We start from the raw sequence: 18,826 nt of genomic DNA, 5'->3' as shown, positions 1-18,826 counted from the left end.
CTAGGCAAGGGTCATGGGTCCAAAACCCAGTGAATTGAGAGAGGCTGGGGACAGTTATTAATACCTGGTGGTATGGGCCCCAAATGCCAATTGCACCCCCCTCTTCTTTCCCCCCCACCCCCACTGTGGAATATCAGAGCTAATTTTGATTCCATTAGCAGTCTAGTTACATGCTGCTGAGCTGAATTCACTTTGGGTCAATGGTGCACCAGCACTGAGGCTCCCCTACTACAAGCTGAAATCACTAAAGAGCTGAAATTACTAAAAGCTGAAATCACTGAGTGCTGTGTTAAGTAGTGTGGGGGGGGGTGAAGATATATTGTGGAGCAGGTCACGGGATGGCTGGTGGAGCGGAGCAGCTGACAGAGCAGAGCGATTCGTGGAACACTGGTGGAGCAGAGTGGAGTGGAGCCCCACGGAGAGGCGGGGCAGTCGGCTTTGGACCACATAAGGTGCCCATTAACCCCCTCCCATTTCCACCCAGGCTGGGAGGTAAAACTCTGCAGATAAACTTTCGAACTCTGGGGCTGCACTGACCGGGGACAGAGACCTTTGGGTTATTGGACTTTTGGGACTTTGGGGTTACTGGACTCAAGAACCAAAGGGAAAGGACATGGCCCAATTTGATTGGGGAGGGTTTTTGCTCATGGGTTGTGTTATGAATCCTGTTGGTGGTGTTTCCCAACATAATGCCACATTGTTTCTCTCTGTTATTAAAAGGCTTTTGCTACACTCAGACTCTGTGCTTGTGAGAGGGGAAGTATTGCCTCTTAGAGGCACCCAAAGGGGGTGGTATTTATTTGTTTCAGGTCACGGGCTGGGGGCTCGAGCAAGTTTTGCATTGTGTTATTGGAATGGAACCCCTAGATACTGAACCTGGCCCTTGTTGCTGCCAACTCTGACAGGCAGAAGGGTTACATACATGTAAATCAGGAAAAAAAAAGTAGCAAAATAGACTGGGACTGTAATCCGCAATAAAGAGCGACTTCTGGCAGAGACATACTTATTGCAAGGTTTCCACTGAATTGTTGTAAATATTGCTGTCTTTACACTCATAGTATAGTGCTGATGGCAAAGGATTGGCAAGACGATTGAACCCTAAGATTAAAAAAAATATATATAAAGTACATTTAGCTCGCTAAATATTCAAACTACCAGGCTAGTTGAACGTAAGAATGGCTATACTGGCTCGATCAAAGGTCCATCTAGCCCAGTAGCCTGTCTTACAAGAGTGGCCAATGCCACATGCTTCCGAGGGAATGAACAGAATACATCATCGTCAAGTGATCTGTTGCCCATTCCCAGCTTTGGCAAGCAGAGGCTAGGAACACCATTCCTGCGCATCCTGGCTAATAGCCATTGATGAACGTATCCTCCATTAATTTATCTAGTTATTTTTTGAACCCTGTTAGACACTGTGGGGGGTTAGCAGTGGCCCCTTGTCCTCTGGGTCAGTGCGAGGCTACTCCGCCTCACTACGTCATGGGGTGTTGCTCATGTTTGGGGAATTAGCTGAGTCACTCTCAGCCTGTAGCTCTGGTCGGCAGTTCAGGTAAAGAAAAAGGCAGTTAGGGTCTCTTGTCCATAATCAGTGCAGTGGCTTGGACCTGTATTCAGGGGCGAGTGGCAAATAAACTGTTAGTAAGCCAAGCCCTTAGTCGGGCCAGGGCGGTACAGAGTCTGGGTCTCAGGCCTGCATACAGGGCCGAGCAGCAAACAAATTGTTCAGAGTCCAGGCCCTTAGTCAGCGTGGGGCAACAAGTCCTTCAGACTCAGGCCATGATAGAGCACCGGAACACAGACTAGGGCAGGGTAGAGCACCCAAACACAGTCTAGGGGAACTTAGTTAGGGTTAGAGCCTAGTGTCCTCACTCGGCTTTTGGTAGATGGATGCAGATCCTCTGGCTTATGGAGGGGGAGTACAGCCACCCCCAGGGTGGGGTGGCAGGGGTGATGCAGGCCCGCTCAACTCCACCATGTCCCAGCCCAGGGCCCTAACAGTGGCAGAGGGATCCACCACTGGGTCAGTGGGATCCTCCCACAATATGCTGACCTGGTCGCAGGCCAGCTCTTAACCTGACGGTTGTCTAGTTCCCCTGGGCTACTTCCGATCTCCCCCTTGGGGCATACGTGGGTCTGTAAGGGATCCTCTGCATCATCCGGGTAGAAGGCCGGGGCAGTCCTGGCAATTTCTCCTCAGCTTCGTCACTGTGTGGCTCCGGCAGCAGTGGCCAGTCCTCAGCATCACAGGGGTCTGTGGCAGTCTCCCAGTGTGGGAGATGGCAGGAAGTGACTGGGTCCTTCAGCGGCTGCTGCCCAACTGAGCTTGCAGACCAGCCTTTTGTACTTCCTGTCTCGCTCACTGACTTCCACTGGGAGGGGTGAGCACGGCCTGGCTCCACCCACCGGGACTTTGCGAGTTGTCCCTCCCCTTCTGGGACAGTGTGGGTCCACTCTGCCTCACTACAGACACCAAAACTATTTGCAAATCAAGACAACTTTGCAAATTTTTCTGGTTGGAAAAAAAATGGAAATATTGAAATGGTTCATATCAGCATTTCCATCATAAAACACATTGACTCGGCTTTTCAGAAAGAAATATCATTTCAGAATTTTTCCTCAATTTTGTTTAAAAACATAAAAAAAAATTAAAAACGTCAAAATGAAACATTTATTTTCTGGTTCAACCTGAAGCAAGACTTGGACATTTTTTCCACTGAAATTTCAAACAAACTGTAGTTTATGATTTTTTTATTCTGCCACCGAACTGAAAAAAAAAAAGATTATTCATTAAGCTTTTGTCAGGAACCCTGAAAACCTGCCTGCCACTTCCACCAGTTTATACACACTAGCACCTTGTTCTCTACTTGAGGATGGATCAGGCAGTTTAGAGTCCCCCTAGAAGTGAGACCCTATTCCAATGTGCTCCACATTTCAAGATTATCATTTTAAAAGTAGGCCATTCTCCAGTTTTCTGGACAGAAAAATCACTTAAGAATTTTCTGAACTCGTAAAACACATACACACACACTCTGGCTTATATATGAATAACATTCAGGTAACTCTGTCTAAGCCAGAGAATGTTGAGAGCACTCAACAACTTTACAGCATCAAGCAAACAGACTAGCAAACACACGGAGAGGCATACCTGGGGATGTAGCTCTGAACTTGGTCTTTAATATAAAAATAAGTATTCAGGTTTACTACGGATTTGTAAGAAACAGAGTGCCACCTAAATGGCTTCCTTCTAATAGGATTAATGAGTGCTGAACTTCATTAATTTTAAATATTTGCTCTGAATTAAGAGCTCTGCTCATACGATTTGTTATGCAAAGCTCACTGTAATCTTTAAGATGGAACATTTTTTCTTTACTTTATATCTCTTAGATCTAAGATCCATGTGTATTTTCCTGCCCATAAAACTTTATTCTTTTTGGTGCAGTACGTATTTCATCACCTGCATCAAGATTAATAATTATAATTAAACATGTTGTATACACTATCAAACAACTGCTGGCAAGAATTAGGTAGACTGACAAAGATTGCAGAGATTTCAGATGTATCAACCATAGCTCATGGAACTAGTTTGTGACTTGATTCTGCAACAAATACTATTCTCAGTGAACCAAACTCTACACTCAACAATACCAGTGTAAATGACTTCAGATGAGTTAGATTTACATCACCGAGAACACAATTTGGCTCAATAACTTTATTCTTTGTTGTTCAGTGTAAGGATATTCTGCAGGGCTGGCCTTTGACTGGCTAGCATGTTAGGATGCTGCTTGTCTGTGTGTATGGTAGAAGGTAGGGGTGCCCTTTAAGGGGTAGATTTCATATTAAGCCGACACAGTTGGAACTCACTCCAATGATAGACCAGGAAAGATTAAAATCCAGGCCACATTTCTAGAGAAAACAGAACAACCACCACCCAACTTTTCTAAACTCCCTGCAGGGAGTCCTTTGTGAGATGAAGTCAGAATACTGCTGCTGGCTCCCATTCATGGCTTCGCAGTTGCTGGAACAGTCCCATTCCCCCTCTCCACCTCCCATTCCTCTTAATATTCCAGCAGATTTAATTACCCTTCCTCTTTGGTCCCACCACAAGCCAGGAGCCCCACCAAAGATCATGGAGCCCTATCACTCCTTCCAAGATATCAGACATTCCCTGTATTCCAACACCCTTCCACTTCTCAGGCACCTACCTGACCCATTCTCCTCCCTAGCTTTCAGAGCCCTCCCATTCTATCCTGGACATCAGCCTGGATAGGGCCATTGCAGCTCATCCCAGAAATCTGTCCTGCCACACGCAAATAACTGGTCCAGCTTCCTAAACTCATAGTTATGTATGTGCACTGCACACCAGCTTGTGGGGTCTCCTTCTCCTCCATGGCCTATACCAGAGTCTCCTCCTTCCTGCTTCTTGACCCTTCACTGGACAGAGTGATATTCCCCCCAAAGTTCACAGATGGAAGATTTAAACAATTATTAAAACACTAAAATATAGCCATAAGTTAACCACATTTCAGCAGCACTAAATTCTGGCTCATTAAGCCCTGGTCTACACTACAGGGTTAGGTCGAATTTAGCTGTGTTAGGTTGATTTTATAATGAATGCGTCTACACAAGCAACCCCATTCCGTCAACCGAAAGGGCTCTTAAAATCAACTTCTGTACTCCTCCCTGGCGAGGGGAGTAGCGCTAAAATCAACCTTGCTTGATCAAATTTGGGGTAGTGCGGATGCAAATCAACGTTATTGGCCTCCAGGAGCTATCCCAGAGTGCTCCAATGTGACCGCTGTGATTCAACTCTGATTCACTAGCCAGGTACACAGGAAAAGCCCCAGGAACTTTTGAATTTCATTTCCTGTTTGGTCAGCGTGGCGCACTCAGCAGCACAGGTGACCATGCAGTCCCCCCAGAATCAAAAACGAGCTCCAGCATGGAGCGAATGGGAGACACTGGATCTGATTGCTGTACGGCAGATATTATGGAGCACACAACAAGCAATAATAACAACGATGGGAATATTGGTTGCGCTGAGGTCTAACCTAGTCAGCAAACAGCGCTAGCGAGCTTTTAAATGTCCAAAGGCACGTTCTACCACCATTCTGCACTTGCTCAGCCGATAGTTGAACTGCTCCTTAGTACTGTCCAGTCTGCCTGTGTATGGCTTCATGAGCCATGGGAACAAGGGGTAGTCTGGGCATCCAAGGATAACTATTGGCATTTCAACATTCCCAGCAGTAATTTTCTGATCTGGGAAATAAGTCCCTTCTTGCAACTGCTCAAACATCCCAGAGTTCCTAAAGATGTGAATGTCATGCACCTTTCCCAGCCATCCCACGCTGATGTCGGTGAAATGTCTCTTGTGATCCACCAGTGCTTGCAGCACCATTGATAAGTACCCCTTGCGGTTTATATACTGGTTGGCAAGGTGGTCCAGTGCCAAGATAGGGATATGTGTTTCGTCTATCGCCCCACGCCAGTTATGGAAATCCATTGCAGCAAAGCCATCCACTATGACCTGCACATTTCCCAGAGTCACTACCCTTGATAGCAGAACATCAGTGATTGCATTGGCTAATTGAATCACAGCAGTCCCCTCAGTAGATTTGCCCACTCCAAATTGATTCCCGACTGACTGGTAGCAGTCAGGTGTTGCAAGCTTCCACAGGGGTATCCCCACTCATTTCTCAACTGTAAGGGCAGCTCTTATCTTGGTATTCCTGTGCTTCAGGGCAGGGTAAAGCAACTCACAGAGTTCCAGGAAAGCAGCCTTATATGCATGAGAAAGTTTCGCAGCCACTGGGAATCATCCCATACTTGCAAGTCTATGCGGTCCCACCAGTTTGTGCTTGTTTGCTGGGCCCAGAATTGGCATTCCACTGTATCAACCAGCCCCACTGCTGCCATGATGTTCCAATTGCCACATCCCGTGCTTTCAGGAATGTCTGTGTCCATGTCCTCCTCACAATCATCCTCATACTGTCGTCTCTTATGCTGCAGTATAATGCGCAAGGTGTTTACAATGCTCGCAACAGTGAGCTGAGCGGGCTCCATGCTTGCCGTGCTATGGTGTCTGCATGGGTAACCCAGGAAAAAAGGTGCAAAATGATTGTCTGCAGTTGCTTTCATGGAGGGAGGGAGAGAGGGAGGGGAGACTGATGACATGTACCCAAAACCACCGGCGATAATGTTTTTGCCCAGTCAGGCATTGGGCGCTTAACCCAGAATTCCAACGGGCAATGGAGACCGCAGGAACTGTGGGATAGCTTCGCACAGTGCACTGCTCTGTAAGTTGATGGTAGCCACAGTGGTGAAGACGCACTCCGCCGACTTAATGCACTTAGTGGGGACATGCACAATCAACAGTATAAAATCGATTTCTAAAAATCGACTTCTATAAACTCGACCTAATTCCATAGTGTAGACATATCCTTAAGACATTTTCTGACCTAACTTTATTGCAGTGTTTGTAATTAAACCTTATAAGGAAATTAAACCCAAACTTGTCTTTCAATTTATATTTAGACTCAAATTTAAACCTAATCCTAACATATAAACCTAAAACTTGAGAGAGAGAGAGAGAGAAAGACAGACAGAGAAGAGACAGAGTGATCCATTCAATGCTGAGACTCAGCTTATTTGCATTTTCTTTTTTTTAAATCACAAGGTGAAATTCTGCCCTCAGATATGCCCATGTACCTCTTGCTAATGTCAACTGGAGATGCAGACAATTATTCAAGGACAGAGTTTGGTTCCAGGGACCTGTACCAAAGGCCGGATGAGCTCCTTGTTTTGCAGTCCATTTAAGAAGATTAGTTTGGAGGTAAAATTATGCCCCAAATGCCTTATTACATCATATGAAAAATCCAATATGAAAATAAATAATTTAAATTGCGGTATTAAGTCTCATAATATTATCACAAGCACTTCAGACAGCATTCAATACGTTGTTTACACATCCCACACAACGCTCCGTTGAACCTCCATAAACTAACTCACAGTAGGAGAAGAGAGGAGAAGGAAGATGTTCCTTCCTGCTCCTGCCTAGGCTCCAGATGAATCCTAGCAATGTTGGTGCTATCTCAGTCTATTTGGCATGATCCACTGGGCACTTCGCTCACAACCAATTTCTGGATTATACTCCAGTGGCTGGGAACTATGGGCATAATGTGTCCTTTACATCCAGCCTTCCCATTGCCTTTGCATCTCATTATAATCATCGAGGCCACTTAGATGCCTGGGCATATCTAGGTTCATGGTACAGAAGAGATTCATTTTTTCCTCTCATAAGACACAATAAGAACTTGGTGACATTGTCTTAGATCAATTGCTGTGTGGAGTAGCAATAGGATGTGATCACTTTGTATCTCGAAAAGCTGCATAGAAAAAAGAAATAAATTCCTTCTTCTATTTAATACCTTATTCTACAAAGCTTTCACATAAAGGTACTTGTATAAATGGGGGTATCTTATGTAATGTTACCTCCACAGAGGGTTTCACTGTCTGACACACAGTTATTCTTTAATCCTTTTTCTGTTCTCTCATTGATAGTCAAACTGTATGTCCCTGTCTTCCCACCCTCCCCGTATCTTTAATTTGCAATAGACATCAGTATAAAACACAAACAAAAGAAATAAAATGTGCACTATCAGAGATAGGACTGCTGCATGAGGTACTGTATAATGAAGCTAGTCTAAACCACAATGAAAATTCCCTTAATCAGCACCATGGGAGGTATATAAAAACAAGGAAGGTTGAATAAATGTATTCACTATTGTGGAAATGCCCTGAACTATATCAAATAGATGAAGCTGCCACTTAACACAAGTGCACCAGATAAATCAGAAAAAACAAACAACCCAAAAACCTTTGTATAAAATAATATAAAACAACTACTCAGTTAAGATTTAAATCATGGAAGGACATGGAATAGATTAGTGAACAAGAAGTTATGACTCTGTGGACAGAGACCCTTATTTTCCACAGTCACAAAATCTGTGAAATCCATCTTCACAGAAGAGCTGTACTTGAGAACATTAGCTTTAATTTTAAAGAAAATTAAGCTTCCAGTCTCTAGATCAGTGGTGGGTAACCTGCAGCCCGCAGGCTGTACGCGGCCTGTCAGGGTAATCTGCTGGCGGGCCGCCAGGCAGTGCTTACATTGACTGTCTGAAGGCATGGCCACCTGCACCTCCCAGTGGCTACAGTTCACTTTTCCTGGCCAATAGGAGCTGCGGGCCTTCACCACTTCCCACAGCTCCCATTGACCGGGAATGGCTAACTGTGGCCACTGGGAGCTGCTGGTGGCTGTGCCTGTGGACGGTCAATGTAAACACTATCTAGATTTATGAACAACCTTGATGCCCTTAAGTTCTGGTCACAATAAACTCATATCATGATATAACTATTTATTCAAAGCTGCTTCTTTAGGAAGTGCTTAAAATCACCATCCAGTTCTTACTGCTTCAGCTTCAACCTCATCAGCTTGTAGAGGTTTCTGTTCACCATAGTTAGGAGGGTTGTGGCCCAAGTCTTAGCTATACTGGTTGGGATGCAGTTTGTGTACAGTGCACTACATATACTTCATGTAGCCACAGGTGCAGTATAATGGGCATAGCCATGGCCAGGGGGGTGTTGTCAGAATTCTGGTATTCCTGACCATCTGGGGCTCCTGCACTAAATTTGTTAGTCTCTAAGATGCCACAAATACTCCTGTTCTTTTTGCGGATATACACTAACACTGCTGCTACTCTGAAACCATAGACAACTCTGTCATTTAGTATAGCTAGAGCACAGAAACTTCACCCTCTCCTGATCTGCCCGAAGCCATGCCTCCAATTGGCTCTAAACTGGGGTTTGTATGGTCACCTACGCCAGTTGCTCTCAACCTTTCCAGACTACTGTACCCCTTTCAGGAGTCTGAATTATCTTGTGTACCCTCAAGTTTCAACTCACTTAAAAAAACTACTTGCTTACAAAATCATACAAAAATACAGAAGTGTCACAGCACACAATTATTGAAAAATTGCTTACTTTCTTATTTTTACCATATAATTATAAAATATATCAATTGAAATATAAATATTGTACTTACATTTCAGTGTATAGTATATAAAGCAGTATAAACAAGTCATTGTCCATATGAAATTTTAGTTTGCGCAGACTTCTCTAGTTCTTTTTATGTAGCCTGTTGTAAAAGAGGGCAAATATCTAGATGAGTTGATGGAAGAAATTTGCATACCCCCAGGGGCATGCATACCCCTGGTTGAGAACCATTTACCTGTGCTACCCCTGTGCTGTATGGGGAACCCTTCTGCGCTGAGGGAATTCCCAAGGGCCCTGATCCACCTGCAATTTAACACTGCAGTAGTGGCATAAAGGGGCTATACAGAGGGAAACAAACTCAGGATGAAAGCATGAAATACATTGATGTGCAGACCCCTCCCCCATCAAAAACTGTGTGTGTCACTGAAGTTCCACTTAATCTCTGTTTTGAGGGCTTAAGTGGGACATAAATAAACCACAGACCTTGTGTGACCTGTGCTTTGGGGATAAAAAAAAATTCTGTAGACATTTGGGCTCTGGCTGAAGCCTGGGATCTGGGATCCTCCCCCTTTCCAGGGTCCTAGAGCTCAGGCACATGTCCGAATCTGAATGTGTATACAGGAATTTTACAGCCCCAGAGCCTGAGTCCAACTAGCCTGAATCCGCTGACCTGGGCCAGCACGGGAGTTTAATTGTTCTGTAGACATACCCTTTGGGAATGCCCCTCATGTGACATGGACCAGACAAGAGACTATCATTTAATTTTCCAAACAATTTCATACTTGGAAGTAACTTTTAAACCATGCTAGGATTTACAGTGCTATTAAAAGCTCTATGAAGTCAGTGGCAGTGCTGACCCATATTTGCAGCAATTAAGAAAATACAATTAAACACCAATTTTAATTAATCCTGCCTCCCCTCCATTTCCCACATATAGCACAAGTACAATTATTTTATGGTTCTTTGAAGTAGGAGAAAACACATTAACCAAGAGGGAAAATATAAAGTACAGCACAGTAGCTACATGCAGAAAGTCATTTTTGCATGATTATATAGAAAACCTCATGGCAAAAGCTGAGATATTAAAAACACCTTTCATTAGATTTCTCAATTCACTTTTATCTTTGAAAGTCTGCTTTCTTCCCCTAGGACACTTTACAAAAAGATCAGCAAAAATTGTGCTTATTTGGAAACCAGCTTGTAAAAATTTCAAAAGGCTTGCTTGGTGTGAAGCTAGGTAGATCTTAAAACAAAACAGAACAAAATAATCCCACCACCTTTAATTATTCAGTCAAGTAAATTAAAATCAGCAAAAAAAAAAAAATAGTGGGGAAATTAGGTCAAAGAGAACAATAACAGAAAAGACAAAAATAAAAAAGTGCAAAGAAAAATGTGTTATCTGAACATGCTGCTTCAGTGAATGAGCTGCCAACAGGCTGAAAGGGTGATCTTAAAAAAAATCACTAAAAACAGAAACAAAACAAAAAAACGCTGGCAACAATGTTTTCAATATGAAGCCTCTATCAACAATTTGTATGGGAAAAGGAAGAGTTAATTGTGCTCAGCATTTAAATAGTAATGGAATCACCTTTCAACTGATTTACTCATGGAGCAAGGACTACTAGAAAAGCTTTACCAAGAGTAATTTAAAATTCCTTCATGCCCCTCTGAAGTAGTTATTATTTTGCCCATTTTACATATTAGGGCCAGAGTGACTTACCAGGGATACTCAAGTGAATCAGCGGCAAAGTTAGGAAGGGAATCCAGAAGTTCTGAGCTCAAATCTCCTGCTACAGGAGTAGTAGCAGCCTGTAACCACTAGACTATGCTCCCTCCATTGATGGGACAACATAATGAAAAAGCTCTGTTCCTGAACTGAGGATAAACACAGTTCAAATGAGTAAATGAAATGTGGAGGTGGATATTTCAAATTGATCAGCAATAGCAGCACACACATCCAGCATACTAGAATCTTCTTTTGTGTTTGTTTTAACAACAAGACCAGAGTGGCAGAGATCCAACCATCAAAATCATTACAGAGATGGAAAATTCCCCTGGGCAATGATAATCAAGAGTCAGAAAATGGTTGAGGTCAAAATGTGAGGTTCTAGATTTCCTATAAATTATAGGTTTTGTGGGTCTTCCTCTCCCTTTTGTCCAATACATTTGTCTAGAAGTTTCTGGTGTTTTCTTTTTAGACCTAATTAGTTAGCAATATCTTCCTGGTATTTTTTTCTCACCTGTCAAAGCATGAAATCCAAATCATGTGTTTCTGTTACAGAAACTGAGATTTATATTATATATATTTAACATTTCCATCTCAACATACAGGGCAATATTTTCTTAAAATTAGACATTTATCAGGGGTTGCAGATCTTCAACACCAACACGTTTTCATCGCCAAATGTTACCTAGTAAAATCTTGATCAAAGAAGAAAACAAAACAGTTGGATCCGATGCAATTGTATGAAAATTGACTGAGTTTCAGAATAGTGCCATTTAATGTTAATGAAGTAACTGTACCTGTTACAAGCAGTCAGTCATCCAGGGGAAGAAAATAGAAGTCAAATTAAAGGGAAAGGGGAGGGACTTTGAAAAAAATGGCAAGGGTAAAAACACAGAAGATGGATGGTAGGAGAAGAGAAAAAGAATCTGAGGGGGTGGGGAATGGAGAGTTGGATAAATATTCAGCAGCAAAAATAGACAAAACAGAAGAGTATGGGAAAAGTTTCATAATTTAATGAGTATAACACAGATCTATGACACATATGCAAGTGTGAAACAATAGTAAATTTAATATAGTAATTAACTAGATAAATAATGGTAAATTTAATAGTAATTAACTATTATTTATCTAGTTAGTTAATAATAATGTCATTATACTTGGTAGTCATTTTTACCCTAAGATCTCTAAGTATCTTTATAGTAATTAAAGTATGGTTCTACTCCATAAAATTACTCTCTGAAACTGGCACTGAATTTCCATGTTCACAGTGACTCACAAAATTTATGTCAGATTTACTCAGTGTCGAGATAAATAAAAATGTGCTTCTTCTAAATGCGGTTTACTCATGTTTGGTTCTCAGAATCAAGCTGGATATTTTCCTTCATCCTTTATCAAACACAAATATTGCATAAGTCTTGTTAGACTTAGTTCAACTTTTTCATCCATTCAAAAGAAAGAAGTTCCATTGAAAGAAATGATTCATGAGAACAAATAATTTCTTTTTTTTTTCAAAATTAAAAAAAAATCCATTTTTGTGTAAAATGAAAAATTTAAATTTTCCATTTCACTATAATAAGATAATTTCCAGAGTGGGGGTGTGTGCGAGGTGGTTTTTTAAAAAACAATTTCCTTCTCTTTTCCTGCTGGAGAAAAAGTAAAATAAATATTAGAAGAAATAGAGACCAAAAAAAAACCCACTCTTGCTTGCCTACTTATTTGTTCTCATTGGAAAAGTGTGAAAAAAATTAAAAGATGTGAAACAAAGTGAGTTTCTCTCTCTCCACATTCTCCCACTGAAAAACAAACAAACAAAAAACCAAACATAAAATCCATTTTTTCCCCACTGAAGTGAGGGGAAAATACACATTCAAAATGGAATTTTTCAAAGAGAAACATTTTTTGAAAAGTAACATTTTCATTTCTAAACAGTTTCATTTTTCAAAAATCAAAAATCTAAAAAAAAAAAAAAATCTGAAAATGTTCAAGTGAAATGAAAACTTCTTGTTTTTTTTCCACTGCTCTCCAGAACCTAAAATGGAACTCAAGATTCCTGCATCTCAACATTCCTCTGCAGTCAGCAAACAGCCATGGAAGATAAAGGCAAGGAGAGAAGGTAGTCAATCTTTTTTTCAAATAAGTGAAATTCACAGAAAAATACTTAAGAAAATTCAAAGTACTCATGTTCTATTATTCCTGATCCCTGCCACAATCAGATTCTGTCTAAACAGTTGCCACTTAGTACCCTGAAAAAAAGTAATATTCAATCTAGTCATCTCTTCCACTATTTTCAGTTGGTTAATCAATTGTACAAAAAAAATAAAAATAATAATTTTACTATAGTAGAACCTCAATTGTATGAACATGAATCTTACCAACAATTAGTTTTGCAAGCCATTTTTCCTGACCCCAGGGGGTTCGGGGGTGGGGAGAAATAAAGAAAGTTATGTTGCATATAAAGAACAAGTTGCATCCCTGGATATTCAAATGCCTCACAGACACATAGATTTTAAGGCCATAAGGGACCATCTTGATATTCAGTCAGACCCCTGCACGTTGCAGGCCACAGAACCTCACCCACCCACTCTTGTAATAACCTCTGGCTGAGTTACTGAAGTCCTCAAATCATTATTTAAACACTTCAAGTTACAGAGAATCCACCACTTTCAAGTTATCCATACCCCATGCTGTAGAGGAAGGCGGGGCGGGGGGAAAACCCAGGGTCTCTGCCAATTTGGCCTGGGGGGAAATTCCTTCATGACCCCAAATATGGCATTCAGCTGTAACCAGAGCATTTTGGCATGACCAAATAGTGCCTTCAATGAACTCAACATATCCTTGCAGTGGTGCAAAGGACAAGAAGAAAGCAATGCAGTGCACCATACTGACACTTATGCATTGTTTCTATTGTAATTTTAAAATGTTCAGTGTTATGACCTTTTCAATTTTATGAATTTATCAATCCCCAATTAATTCGTAAAATAATGGTTCTGTTGCAGTTAAACAAATTCATTTGTAAAAGGATTATTTGTATATGTTTATGCAACACTATGAATACAACTATTGATGGCTGTTTGCCATCTTTTGGTTATTTATTAATTATTATTATTTGTAGTAGGACAGCACTTATGAGCCTCAATAAAGCAGGAGTTTGTTCGGTACTATACAGACCACCAACAAAGAAGAGAGTTCCTAACCCAAAGAGTTTAAAACCTACACGCCAGACAGACTGCAATATGAGGAGGAAACAGAAAATGAAGGGGGGCTAGGTTGGCAGGGTGAGATTACCACACAGCAAACAGAATTCAGCACAAAAAACAAAGTTTCAGCTCACCAACTGTACAGCCAATGTCAAATAGGAGATGTGGGCTCAGAGCGAAGAGGATCCAGCAGATTCAGTGTCAGCCATTGTGCTTTTTGGAAAGTCATTCAACCTCAAGCAACTCATATGAAAATCTCCTGCTTCCATAGCAAGGTACAGAAATTCATAAAGCAATTAAAAATGCCTGCAGATAAGACATTCCAAACCCTCCAAACAACCTTTAGCCAGTTGTTTTACAATGGAAGGAGGGAGGTGGAGTATGACAATGAGTAAGAGACTGCTGAAGCCACACCCAAATGAAAAACAGAAGTCACCAATTACCTGCCCAGTTCTGTCATGCAATCATTCCCAAATGGCACAACCGAATTGTCATCTAAATGATCAAAGCCCAGAGGTATTTTCTATGTCATGATATAAATGATAGATTTTGCCCTGACCCATTGACATAAAACTGAGTTAACAAGTACTATGCAATTGTTTTTTTGCATCTGAAGGTTTCGTATAAATACCTGTCACAGTCATATTCCCATATAAAAACAATGAAAAGAGGAATTAAAAGAATTGAGCCAACCTCACAGAATGTAAAGGAGTACTTGTGGCACCTTAGAGACTAAAAATTTATTTGAGCATAAGCTTTCGTGAGCTACAGCTCACTTCATTGGATACGTCCGATGAAGTGAGCTGTAGCTCATGAAAGCTTATGCTCTAATAAATTTATTAGTCTTTAAGGTGCCACAAGTACTCCTTTTCTTTTTGCGAATATAGTCTAACACGGCTGCTACTCTGAAACCTTTCACAAAATGTGTAATGAGCAGCAAAAACGACACAATGAACGTGGAACAAAGTGCGTGCATTATCTCTCAGATATCCTGGGACCAACATAGCTAATACAAGACTGCATACAACAATCAAAGTGGGTCTCACCTGAAGACACGTTAGCTAGTTAGTTAGCTCCTGCCTAGAAAAAGAAAATAACTATCACAATACAGCAAACTCAGCCACTGGATAAATACATTTCCAGATCACAAACATAAAGAGCACATAAATATTCAAACTATGGAGGCTATTATTTTGCCAAGGCGGGGCCAGACCAATCCCTTTAAGTATTATGTCTGTGTCATCAGGCAGCTGTTCTTAATTTACTAGCTACCAGAAATGCAATAAGATTTAGCAGTACTAGAGACTGAACTAACGTTGCTCAAAACCAGAAGGCTCCCTCAGTGCACTGAGACATATCTCTGGCATTAGGCTAAAGTTTTAATGTATGCTATTGCTATCTGTGATATTCCAGGACTGCCTTGGGGATGGAAAAAATAAACAAACCCATACAGACTCATTATGCTGGTTCCAATGTGATGACATTTTCAACAACAAGAGGGTTTTTATTTGCTTCTTTGTTTTACTGAGAAAAATGTGTTTGGTATAGCCTTTCCAAATACCAAACAATCACTTAACAACTTAAATTTAAATAAGATTGAGCTTATTTATAGAGCACTATTATTCAAGGTTGTTGTACATAGTATTTTCCTTTTTATTTGCAATGTGCTTTGTTATTACAAAAATGTGTTAAACTTACACTCCAAAACATTCATTTTGTAAAACTGGACTTTAATAAGCTGGTCAATTTCAAACAAGAAAAAAATATGAAGCAGAATATATATTGATGTCCTGATTTGTATGTACTCACCACAACCATGGTTATAACAATGCTTTGCACTTAACCGGGAGCTCTTTGCAAACATTTATCAAATAGCTGAGAAAAAAAAAAATCATTGGTTGGTGGGACTAGGAGCTCTGTGGTAGTTTCTTCTCATTCAACAGCTGCCCTCTAAACAAGCTCACCGTGGAGCACTAGGTGCATTATGACATCAGAAATACCTCCCCCTTCCCCACTGCCGCTCCCTCATCTCTCTTCCTTCTTCTCCCATGTTTTCCTCTTCCTTTTGTAACCTCTGCCCTCTGGCACCATTTCCCAGCATGCTTGACATTAAGTTGGGAGCAGAATGGACTAAAAACTCCCACTGAGGCCAATAGGGAGGCTTCTGCTGGGGTCATCTGGACAAGCAGTTTGCTGGGCCATAGATGAGCCAGAGCTGCTCAGCCCTTCCGAGTGACTGGGTTATGTTAACACCTTTAGCCCATTTATTCCATCTAAATTAATACAACAGAGGTCAGCCATGTTTCAGGTTCACTGACCTCACAGTAGAATTCCAACTATAAAAATCTGTGAGTTCCATCAATGCTTATCTGAACAGATTTCAGAGTAACAGCTGTGTTAGTCTGTATTCGCAAAAAGAAAAGGAGTACTTGTGGCACCTGTGTTCTATCACTCAACACCTACATACGCAAAATGCTTCCTGAACCATTAACAGTATGAATGGACCCAGTAAGAAGTGGATGGTATCTGCCAAGAAGAGGTATATTCTGAGTGGAATGGTCCCATAACATCTCACAAGTTAATGGCAAAACAAAATCTGGCCACTTAAGGATTTGCCTTTATATCAAAGTCTGTGGGGTTATAGAAGCTAAGCAAAATCTTCAGCCTTAAAAAAAATTATTATTTAAGATTTTGTTTATAAATACCATTTTTAGTTTATACACAAATTCAAAGTTTTGTTCCTTAGTAAGAGTACGGACATTAGACAAGATCATATCAATTAGTTGCACTGTTGCTCATAAAGGAAAGAACAGCTTATTTGAATGCATGTATGACTTATTATTATTTTGGATCATATTAATACAGCTGGACATTCAAGAGCACACAATACTGTTTTTTGACCAGCTCCATTCAATAAGTAAACATTTCAAAAGAAACAAAAAATATTTATTTCATTCAGAATATTTTTGTTTTGTGTTGGGGAGAAATTCTTTCACTTTTTTTCCTCTAGAAAAAAGGACAGGCAATAATAGCTGAGAGCATGATACCTCCCCTTTCTCTCTCTCATTTACTCCTTTCTCCTTTTCCAGTGGGGAAAAGATAGGGGGAAGGTGAAAGTGAGCCGAAAGGGGAATTTTCCCAGAAAATATTTTTTTAAAAGTTTGATTTCTTTTTCTATTTAAAACTTTATTTTTATGGTTTGAATATAAAATATAAACACATAAAACAAAACATATAAATATATGCACAAGATTGAAATATGATACAAATAATAACATTTGACATTCATTCTTAGTAAAAACCTGGAAAATTACAAAACAAAACCTGAACCCGTAGAGGTCATGCAGAGCATTAATTATTAAAGTGACTAAAGAGATCAATAAGTGAGAACATAACCTATGAGTATCGGAAACTAATATATAGTAAACTGCAAAGGTCTGCAATAGTTTCATGTGTGTCCAGACCTCTTCATATTTTTTCCTCGCCACAGTCATTTTTCCCCATTAACGCAGCAGTAGAGAGCTCACTAAGCCAGTCTGTTTATGGAGGAGGAAAACTGAACATTTTCATTTTGAAACTTTCTTTGAAAAAAACAACAACAAAAGTTTAAAATGGAAATTGTCTTGTGAAGATTTCTATGTAATCAAAAAACCTTATTTCTTCTAAAAAGCTTTTTGTTTTGTTTTCATTCCTTATATGTCCAGTTTTCTAATTTTCACAGTTTTGTTGCTGTCCTCTGGACCCTCTCCCATTGTCTACATTTTTCTTAAACTATGGTGTCAAAACTAGATGCAATACCCCAGCTAAAGCCTCACCAGTGCCAAGTACTGAAGGACAATTATATCTTGTGTGTTATATATAACACTGCTGTTAATGCAACCCAGAATATTAGCCTTTTTCACAGCTGCATCACATTGTTCATTCATATTCAATCTGTGATCCACTATAACCTCCAAATACATTTCTGCTAAGCCAGTTATTCCCCATTCTGTAGTTGTGCATTTTATTTTTTCCTTAAGTGTAGTTCTTTGTACTTGTCTTTGTTTAATTTCATCTTGTTTATTTCAGACCAATTCTTTAATTTACAGAGGTGCTGTTGAAGTCTAATCCTGTCCTTCAAAGTGCTTGCAACTCCTCCCAATTTGGTTTCTCTATAAATTTTGTAATGATACTCTCCACTCTATTATCCAAGTCATTAATGAAAATATTGAATGAAACATGACATAGGACAGAACCCTGCAGGCCCCACTAGATAGATCCTTCCAGTTTGACAGTGAACCATAGATAACTACTCTGAGTACTGCTTTTCAACCAGTTGTACACCCACTTTATAGTAATTTAATCTAGACCACTGTCCCAAAATACATCCTCATGTGAAATATGTCAAAAGGAAGTCTGAAGATGCATAATTTTCAGGGAATGGTACTATGCTCAACTTCTGTAGTTATGGAAAAAACAGTCATTGAATCCTCCCCACAAAAAATTCTAACCCTCACGATGGGAAATCTAAGTCCTACTGCCTGGACAAAGCAAAAAAGAGATGCCATGATCTTTAGGAGCTGTACACCACCACCGACCTTGTGTAACACACCAGCTAAGTGTCACCTTCTTCACATAGACATATGGCCTATGCAGAGAATAAGAACTCATTTAATCTGTCTGTATCCATCTGTGTTTCCTGTTTTATACTTAGATTGTAAACTCTTTGGTCAGAGACTGTCTTTTTGTTCAGTGTTTGCACATTGCCTAGCACAGTTGAGTCATGGTCCATGACTGGGGCTCCTAGGTTATTACTTATAGTGTTTACTACCACCACCACCACCACCAGCTAATGGAGATACAACTTAAT

This window comes from Eretmochelys imbricata, chromosome 1 (assembly GCF_965152235.1).
Source record: "Eretmochelys imbricata isolate rEreImb1 chromosome 1, rEreImb1.hap1, whole genome shotgun sequence".
Taxonomy (NCBI): Eukaryota; Metazoa; Chordata; order Testudines; family Cheloniidae; genus Eretmochelys; species Eretmochelys imbricata.
This window is presented reverse-complemented; position numbering follows the sequence as displayed.